The sequence below is a fragment of the Lolium rigidum genome, chromosome 7, assembly GCF_022539505.1.
Source record: "Lolium rigidum isolate FL_2022 chromosome 7, APGP_CSIRO_Lrig_0.1, whole genome shotgun sequence".
Lineage (NCBI taxonomy): Eukaryota > Viridiplantae > Streptophyta > Magnoliopsida > Poales > Poaceae > Lolium > Lolium rigidum.
This window is the reverse complement of record NC_061514.1, coordinates 107,417,449-107,428,031: the sequence shown is the minus strand read 5'-3', so window position 1 is coordinate 107,428,031 and position 10,583 is coordinate 107,417,449. Positions and strand designations below refer to the sequence as shown.

At 41.1% G+C, this 10,583-nt stretch overlaps 1 long non-coding RNA gene across 1 annotated transcript; it reads left to right on the top strand.

Annotated features, from left to right (window-relative positions):
- Positions 1–8,423: 8,423 nt before the first annotated feature.
- Positions 8,424–9,988, top strand: LOC124676108. Its single transcript, XR_006993521.1, has 4 exons — positions 8,424–8,467; positions 8,984–9,121; positions 9,647–9,791; positions 9,877–9,988. It is a non-coding gene; the product is annotated as an uncharacterized LOC124676108 (long non-coding RNA).
- The last annotated feature ends 595 nt before the right edge of the window (positions 9,989–10,583 follow it).

Here is a 10,583-nt window from a genome sequence, read left to right as displayed (position 1 = left end):
TATAAAATTTATTTGGTAGCAAGACTTGATCAACCTTGTTAACAAGTATATTTTATTGCATAAAAGAGCTAAACAACACTTCTTTCTTTCTTTCTCCCTTCACCTATTTTACTTGCTGTAGCACTTTTGTTTTGCAATATGCTTTAGTCATTTAAGATTTTAGAAATCATTTTCCTGCGCAGTAATCATTAATTTAACACCCAGAAATGTGCATTTTTCGAAGTTCTCTAAAAATTACAAAAATTACACCGTTGGTCCTATTTTTCGACGAGGCACCTGGGAGCACCAGAGGATGACCTGTGGGGCACCAGGGGGTGCCACACCATAGGCCGGCGCGGCCAGCAAGGGGGCCGCGCCACCATGTGGTGTGGGCCACCCCTTGCCCCACTTCATCATATCTTCCTCCCAGCATCTTCTCTCTCCCGAAAAAGCTCGTACCAAGTTTCTCTCACTCGTGTTTCTGCTCAAGAACTCGCGATTTTTCGATCTCCTTGCTCAGCCCAGATTTATGTCTGAAATTTGGCACATTTACTCCTTGGTATGTGACTCCTTTGATTGTCCAATTAGAATTTCATTTGGTTGAGTACATCTTGAATATTTTGCTGCTGTAGATAACATGTTTAGTGAGCTTGCATGCTTGTTCTAAGTGGTAGAAATTAGTTTTGATGCATGTGCAGTATTCTAGCAAGTTCCTATAGTAGTTCCCTTCAATTACACACCTTGAAATCAAATTTTATAATGATTGTTGAAAATTTCAGAAAATGGAAGGAGGTGTGCCCCAATTGAACCAAGAAGAATTGGAAGTCCAGCAAGTTACGAGAGTCAATCGTGAGGAGGGAGTATACCCCTCTTACTACCCATGCGTGGACTTTATGAGAAGTGCGGGGATTTTACAAGATGTGCAAACTCTAATCTCTCGTGCGGGGCTGAGTGGTTTTGTTGAAGGAGAGCCAAGACAATATGCAAAATTAACTATGTCTTTTGTGCAGGACTTCAAGTTCAATTGGTCGCGATCTGACCCCATGGTCCGAGTATAAAATTTACAATAAAGTCTGTCAACTTGTCATTTAGTGTTTTTTGTGCAAGCAATTGGAGTACCGCAATGGGGATCCTGCGAGAAGATCGGGGAACACCGCGGGAGCTCTCGGATCTTTATACAAGGATTTGTAATGGGAGGAGCCTCTCCAATGATGGTAAGATTAGTAGCATTCAACATCCAGCCATCCGCTACTTTGCCTATTTCATTACAAAGTGCGTCCTTGCAAGAAGGACTGGAGGTAAATTATCCGTCCCGGACTTGGCTTTCTTAGCTGCTGCTTTGCAACAGGATAGGACTTATAATTTGGGTGCTTTAATAGCTTGTAGACTTGCTACTAACCGTGAGAAAGGAGGAATTTGTGGAGGTCTTATCGCCTCTCGCTTATTAGCTATGCATGGTGTAGAACCTCACCATTTAGATATTCCGCTTTCTATAGAGAAGCTTGATGTGGTTTCCATGATTAGACATGAGTTTATTTCAGATGCATCTAGTTTGAACAACCTGCATTATAGGATAACTTTGTATAAGAAAAGTTGGAGTATAACTAAGAAAACTGAAAAACTAGTACGATTGCCTGCACCTGCTTTGTTTAACCTTGATGCCAGGAACGGGTGGTCGATCACAGAAAATGAGCTAAATGCATACATAGAAAGAGAAAGCCGTCGTGCGAGGGAAAATGTGGAGGAGGCCGAGGAGCACCCCGACTCTTCATCCGATGCAGCGAGCTCCTCATATCAACATCATGGTCATGTGGAGCCTCCACGATATTCTTCTGCACAGGGGCCCTATTACCACTCCATGTATGATCCACCGGCGTGGAACTCCGACCCTCGTTGGGAATGAACTCCACTTAGGCCAAAAGCCTAAGCTTGGGGGGAGGTATACCGGCATCACTCATTCTTTGCATATTATGATTGCTGGATACTTGTACATACTTGTTTAGTCCCTTAGAGTGGTTTTCTAATGAGAGGGAGATGACATTTGGGGAAGTGCTGTCCAAAAACAGATTCTGTGCTGTTACCAAAAAATTCGTACGCACAGCCAGAACGTTATTTTGAGTTGCCAATTTTTGAGCATGTTCCCCAGGTTGTTATCTAACTTTCATTAGTTGAACACTTTTTGGTCTGAGCAATGGAAGATTTTTGTTAAATTCGATTTCTGTACTGCTGTCAGGATTTGGCAGATTTCTGTCATCCTGCTTTTCTGTGTTTCTGTTAGTTTGCATTCTTTTGTTTTCACTTTGTTTCTTTCCTAAAACACAAAAAAGACCAAAAATATTTCTGTAGTTTCTCTTCACCATTTGTTTATTTGGTACCTTGCTCTTAGTTTCCTTTATTTGCTATCGTTAGTTTGCTATAAGAAAACCCAAAAAGATTTTGCTTTGTTTGCTTGTTTTCTTTCGTGCTTGTTTCTAATTCAAAAACACCAAAAATATTTGCTGTTCTTCTTTGGTTTGTAAAGTTTATCATGAGTTCAATGGTCTTCGGTGGCTGGAGCGTGGTTTTCATTTCATATTATCCAAGCTACACAAGTGAAAAGGGCAATAATGACGATCTACGACAATCTGATTGTGGTGAGAGGCTGGTATGAACTCTATTTGCTTTCATTTTTGTACATATACTCATCCATATGAGCATGCTTAGTTGGTTCATGTGAGGTATATGTTATTTGAGAAAGTCTAGTAGCTCATGATCTCTCATGTTTAGTTTCAATTTATTAATATGAGTAGCATGTCATGGATGTTTGCTTGCATTGTTTTATTCATAAGTAAGTATGGCATTGTGGTATCCTCCTCTGAATAATTCATTTATATCGACTTGGCACATGCTCACGCATGCATATGACTGAACAAAAAGTCAATTAAGCCTCGATGATTTATATTGCTTCAGAGTTCTTGTATCACTTTTATGCCTCCGTTAATTTATTTTGCCGCAAGCATGATTATGACGATTCATTGCTCTCTTGATTTGTCGCTCCCTAGTCTTTTGCTAGCCTTCACTTGTACTGAGCGGTGACGCCGCTCGTGCTTCCAAACACCTGAAAACCAAGTTGTTCCAAAAGTGTCCACCATAAATACCTATGCATGGCATTTCAAACCATTCCAAGTAAATTCTCATGCGCTACCTTTAAAACCTTCAAAATGCTTCTCAATTTGTGTTAATGTTTCATAGCTCATGAAGAAGTATGTGGTGTTTAGCTTTCAACCTTGTCATTTACTTTTGACGGACTCTCATATGGACTAGTGGCACATCCGCTTATCCAATAATTTTGCAAAAAGAGCTGGCAACGGGATTCCCAGTCCCAAATTAATTAATTCAAATAGACACTCCTCCATGGCTTGTGATTGTTGGACGGCACCCGAAGGATTCGGTTAGCCATGGCTTGTGTAAGCAAAGGTTGGGGGGAGTGTCATCATCATAATAAAACTTAAATAAAAAGGCACTCCTTCATGGTATGCGATTGTTGGCAGGCACCCGAGGATTCGGTTAGCCATGGTTTGTGAAAGAAAGGTTGGAAGGAGTGCCAACCAAAAATAAATAAAATGGGAGCCACTCTTGTGAGTCCGGTTGATGAGGTAGTTAGTGTACCCATTACCATTCGTTGACAACAACAAACACCTCTCAAAATAATTTTACTCCTGCTTTACAAATGAAAAGCTCTAGCGCATGTTAATCCCCGCTTCCCTCTGCGAAGGGTCAATCTTTTACTTTTATGTTGTGTCTCCATTCTTTCTTTGAGCACTATCTTGAGAGCACAACTGTCATTCTTAGTATAATATGCTTGTCTCAAAATATGATTGATTGTGGTATAACTTTGATGCTTTTATCTTTGACAATCACTACTTCTAGTCTTTCTATGAACTCAAGAGGTGCCTCGGCATTTATGTTTTGCCGATCAAATACAGGCAAGCGAGATACCACTTTATCATATTCTCTTATGAACATTGCAATCTTGCTTATATACATGATTCATGGTGCTTATTATTAATTGTTGGTACCTCTCCATGATTGACATAGCTGTTGGATGATCTTATTTGCATGTATCTCATTATGAACTGCTTAAGTATTAGCCATAGCATGAGAATATATACATCATATGAGCAAATGTGTTCGTGAAAGTTCTTTTATCGCTCGGTTGTTAATCGAATTGCTTGAGGACAAGCAATAAGCTAAGCTTGGGGGAGTTGATACGTCCAAAACGTATCTACTTTCCCGAACACTTTTGCTATTGTTTTGCCTCTAATTTGTGTATTTTGGATACAACTAACACGGACTAACGCTGTTTTCAGCAGAATTGCTCCGGTGTCTCGTTTTTGTGCAGAAATCCAACTTTCGGGAAAATCCTCGGAATTTCTTCAGATGGCCCTATTTTACCAAAATATCGACGGAGCCAGAAGGGCAAAGGAGGTGGAGGCCCGAGGGCCCCACACCACATGGCGGCGCGGCCCGGGGGGCCCGCGCGGCCATGTGGTCTGGCCCCTCGGCCGGCCTCCGACGCCCCCTTCGGACTACTTATTGGTTTCGACCTGAAAACGCACGGGGAGAAGTCGACATCGCCGTAAACCCTCCAGAGAGCCGCCACATCGCGAAACTCCGTCGCGGGAGCCAGAAGTCTCCGTTCTGGCACTCCGTCGGGACGGGGAATTGGAGGAGATCTTCACCGCCATCACCGCCAACGCCTCTCCATCAACCAGCAATGTTTCCCCCATCCATGTGTGAGTAATTCCCCCGCTGTAGGCTGAAGGGGATGGTAGGGATTGGATGAGATTGGTCATGTAATAGTCATAAGATTGTTAGGGCATAGTGCCTAGTATCCGTAGATGTCACTTTTATGATATTGTTGCAACTTGTTATGCTTAATGCTTGTCACTAGGGCCCGAGTGCCATGATCTCAGATCTGAACATGTTATTTATTCATGAAGATATTCGTTGTTTATGATCTTACCTGCAAGTTGTATACACATGTCGCTGTCCGGAACCAATGGCCCCGAAGTGACGAAATCGGGACAACCGGAGGGGATGGTAGTGATGTGAGGATCACATGTGTTCACGGAGTGTTAATGCTTTGCTCCGGTACTCTATTAAAAGGAGTACCTTAATATCCAGTAGTTTCCCTAGAGGCCCGGCTGCCACCGGCTGGTAGGACAGAAGATGTTGTGCAAGTTTCTCATTGCGAGCACGTACGACTAAATATGGAACACATGCCTATTGATTGATTAGTACTTGGATACCGTTTTATTATTATCTCGCAAATGCCCATGCTTTGATTGTTACATGAGTTTCTCTCATCCATGCAACGCCCGTTAAATCCGTCCCTGTGCCTACGTATTTTAATCCTGCTGTTTACTATAATCACTACTCGTTGTCTTTATTTCACCGCTGCTTGTTATTTCACTATTTCCACTGCCATAAAACTGTTACTACTCGATAAACTCTTGCGAGCAAGTCCGTTTCCAGTGCAGCTGAATTGACAACTCCGCTGTTAAGGCTTACAAGTATTCTTTGTCTCCCCTTGTGTCGAATCAATAAATTGGGTAATACTTCCCTCGAAGACTGTTGCGATCCCCTATACTTGTGGGTTATCAGCGGCACGCGAGGGACTCGTCTCCTCCCTCCACCCCCAATCAACTCCCGGATCACCTCCACCTCTCCTATAGCAGGCGCAACGGGATGGCCAAGAAGCCCGCGGCCGCGGGCTCGACTGCTGGAGACATGGAGGCGGAAGAGCAGCGGCACCTGCGCTCGCTGGACGCGGAACAGCGGTGGTTTGCCGGCCCTGGAGTACCACACGTGGGGTCAGCGGTCGAAGCTCTACCACCGAGCCCTCCTCCGTTTTCCTCGGTGCGCCTGCCGGCGAGGGCATGTAGGCTGTAGCACCTGCCGGAGGACGAGATTGATATTGCTACATCCGACCTTCACGTACATGTCTATCTCTCTCTCTCCGAGGATCTTCTTGCTAGGCAGTGTCGTGGCCTACTCAGTCGTCCACCTCTTCTTCGAAGGAGAACACCAGGTTATCCCTCTCTCTCTCTCAAAGGAATGGAGAAAATCTCATCTTTTGTTCACGCAGATCCATTTTTATCTACGATTATAAGGTGCTTGGTGAAAATTCTGACTAAAATTACTGTACGTGAAGAGCTGTGGCTGGGTTCTTTGGTGGATTATGATCCACCTTGAGCTGATCGGTTGTTCAGATGCAAACGGTGCCTTTTCTATTAGAGTAACCATGAAGTATTGTCTTTTGGGCATGTGATCCAAGGTAGATTGATTAGTATTATTACAACTAATTAGCTAGCTGCCGATAGATTCTACCACTTGCCGCGCACTAATGATACCGCACACATATTTGATGTGATGTTTATCTAAAAGAATCATTGGAAAGTTAGCCATGCTCTTTTTGGAAAAACTGTAGGCAAAAGAAGAAGAAAAGGCAAATTTTAGGGAGGAGGAACATCCAAGTAGTGAATTATTCTGCTACTCTCTTATATTGTATTGTATTGTTTTAAGCTATTCGTTCTCTCAAATCTTTAATCTCTCAGCATGCACCGGCGAAACAAAATAAGGAAAAGATGCAAGTCATGTGGTCAAATAGAAAGTCAGAAAAAATTGGCCAACCAAGAAAAACTAAAGAACATGTACTCTCCTAAAAGCATTCAAGTCACTAAAACGTAAAAATTGAAAAGGCCCAAACACACTGCATCTGTTTTCTGCTGTATGTCTTTTCCCCCACCTTACAAGGTTTTTTCCCCTTATGTAGCTGGCACCTGCCCCTCAAATCGGTTGGCTGGTTCTCAGCAGAAGTTGGTGCCCAGGGTTCCTACCATGACCGATGAGAAAGTGAAGCAGAAGGCCATTTGAAGCTGTCGCCGACATCTACGGTAACGCTTTGCGCCTCCTAGCTCTGTTGTTTGGGTAGCTCTCAGGACTTCAAAATTATGATTTCGTAATTTGACCGAACAACATATTGTATATGATTGTTAGCATGAAACTGGCATAGAAATCCTTGCATTATTTGCTTACCGTTCAATCTGCAGTTCATGTATCTGAATGCATTGGCACATGTTTTAGGTGGAAGCTTGAGAGCACAAATGCGTTAAATGGAATTATTCCGTCACATGTGTTAGCGAGGAACGGATGGGTGTGATGGGCAGAACACCGGCTCCGATTGTGGTGAGCGTCTAATCAATTCACTTCATCGGTTACCCAAGCAATGGACATCCGTAGCTGATTAGCTGAATTAAAGATAAACCCATTCGTTCCTTAGCAAAATTGTTGTCTCGAAAAGGTCATACTCCTTTATTGCATAATATCATATGTATATAGATTCACAAGCTATATTTATGTAATTTTAAAACTTGTGTGTGCAATCTCATTATATAGGTTAGAGCTTTCATGTTCATGTGTGATGCATTTATCTTGCAAGCATCAACCGTTTCGTGGAATGAATCAGTATATACTGTGTTTGCCCTGTGGTATCAAGTGTTGTCACTGATTTTTTTTTGTCTCGCTGCCGTCTAGATTCGTTTTTCAAAAAATGCTTATAATGGATTTTGTACATATTTGCAGCGAGCAAACTCATGTAAGTTCCTGCTCTTATAATGCGACAATAGGTTTTTTCAGTTTCCAAGATTATTTCTTACGCTCCGGTTTTCTTGCTACTGTAAGTACTTGCTTTGCCTAATCTCAACTCTATATTTTTTATTTTTTTATTTCCACTGTGTCCTAAGTTTTCTATCGGCCAGCTTCTCAACAGTTTGGGGTGTATCACGGTTTTCTCTGCACTGGCGGAATACCTTTAATACATCTGCTTCTTCCTCCACATCACTCCAGGAAGTGGCTACAGGTACCATATTTTATCTTTGTAGTATTGGGCCTGCCATGAAAATTGGCAAAAGATAGATTAGATCTCATGCTCCGAGTAGGGCATGGAAAATATTATTCTGTTGTGCAACTGACAAATTTCCATTGATACGATTAATTCGATGGTCAAGCTTGCAAGGAAAAAATATTAGTATGAGCAGAGTTTGAAACGATGCTGGTAAACAAGTAGTAAAACGCTATTTTCGACAAATAGAACCTTTCAGCTCATATGTGCATTTCTGGGATCGTAGAGGTCATCCTGTTCTCATTGATGAAATTGTGAACTGTTTTCCCTTTGTTTGTAGGCCACCGTCATGTGACTGAAAGTTGATTGGTTAGGAACGAGGAGTGCGTCCGTGCCTGGTGATTAAAGGCTGGAGCGAATATGTGGTTGGCTGGCTGGCTGTTGACTACTCCCTGGTGCAGAAGATTTCAATGGTGGCATTAGGCCATGGATGTGTCTTCAGGATGCCCTTCTTTCTTGTGCTCTGCTCCATTCATTTTCTGGCGACACTGAGCTACAACTAACTTTGGTGGGATATGCGATGTTTGATAAGAAATTCATAAGGTACATATTATTTAAGGTGGTGTAAACTACAGTCTTCTATATATGATCTATCCCAGCTGCTTGACTCGAATTTTCACTATTAGGGGCACGTCATATTGTTTTCAATATTAAATCGTGCCCGACTATTTTTCATGGGGAGCGATGTACGAGAATGCTTATTTTTTAACTGTTCCAGCATGTATTTTTCTACTTAGTGTCATTGGCTAACTACCTATACATTTCTTTTCTGTCACGCAATATATACTATTTAGTGTGTGATTCAGTATTATCTATGTCATCTATTGAGCGGCCTGGGCAGTTTAATTTGTGCTACTTATGATTAATTACTGATATAATCTTCCCAAGTTGTTTTTTGTTGGAACATTATTTTTTACATTACACACAAATTCTTGATATCTCTTCTGAAGTCTCGGATAAAAGCTACAGCTAAATATGTCATTGTTTACTGACTTGTGTAGTGTTGCATCTCTTCTGAAGTTTCAGCAAACAGTTTCATTTTGGTTAATGTCTGTCCAGGAAGAGACGCATGGGCTCGTGGAAATCTACAATAATTTGGACAACTATTCTATGCGTCTGTTGTACCTCCATAGTCTGCTATGAATTTGTTATGTCGATCTTCAGGGAAGGAGAAGCCTGGACACTCTTTATATTATAGTGAGGATTCTGAGCTGTGCTTTTTCTTTTATTGCCTTCTAAATACTTTAGCATCCACAAATAAATTGCCTCACCTTATTATGAAATGACCAATAGTTACTGAATATATCCGGTTTGTATCATTGAAATCTGATTTCTATCGCCATGGCTGCGTTTATCATAATTATATCCTAAGGATGGTTCCTACTAGGCTCATTTCCATTATGTTTCGTATATACAAAGAGAAACTAACATAGCTAAAGTTGTAGTTCAAATTACCACTTATTTCATTTAACTATTATAATGTATATTGTGCTTTCTCATTGCCATTGAAATTTTCCATCCCCATTGAAATTTTCCATTCCAAATCTCCACTAAAATGAAGTTTTCTTGAGAAAAAAAGGTGGTCATATCTGTTATTTTGTGATTACTTCAGCAGTTGCGAGGGCAAATTGTTGGCATGTTATTTTCCAAATTCAATTATAGAATTGCTTGTGAGCTGTGAAAAGTGAACCTCTTTTGAAGTGCATATACTCTCCATACCAGGTTACAACAGTGATTAATAACCTTATCATCCGTAAACTTTATTGTCATCACCATGGCACGATGATCATAAGTGGAAATATAGGCAATATTCATGCAAGGTCAGGTTGAAACATCAGTCTCCTTTCATGGATGCAATCCTCTCCAGGTAAAAGACAACATTATAGATGGTTCCCGTGATTTGTATGTTTTTCGCCTCCCCTATCATCTGCATAGATCTTACTAAGATATAGTTCTATGCAAGGTTGAAGGATTTGTTGAGGATACTGACGGTAATAAGGTTTCTACCCTGACTGGAAAGTGGGACGAGAGCATGTACTGCCCTATTATTAATGATAAATCTGAAGCCTCTCGTTGCGGGAAAAAAACAAACTTCCGGCTAACACCACAAGATACAACCTGTCATCATTTGCAATAACTCCAAATGAGTTGACGCCAAAACTCAAGGTACACTTGTCAGTCGAGATCATTAACAATACTTCTCTTAGGTCTGGTACTAAATCATGGTTTTTGTCTACTGTTAGGAGAAACTTCCCCCTACTGATTCATAAAGCATGTTCAATATGCAAATACAACTAGAATTGTGGCAGCAAACCCACTAATTTTGATGAGTATTTATGTTGTCTGATTCAAAGTGAAATTTCTTGTGTACCTCAAGCGAATTTAGTTACCTCAAGCGAATTTAGTTACTGTCATAATCCATATATTTTTCATGAACTTGACGGGTTATTTACGATGATAAATTGCCTCATATGTGACAACATAGTAGAGGTTTGTGCAGTTTCAATCCATGATTTTCATTGACTGTACTTTAATACAGTCACATGATTTGCATCTCGATCCATGGAATTCAAACAGCCTCAGTAATAAATATACTTTGCTTGTGCATTTTTTTTTGCTTATTTTATCCTCTTCGTAGATGATATGAACACGGTAGGTT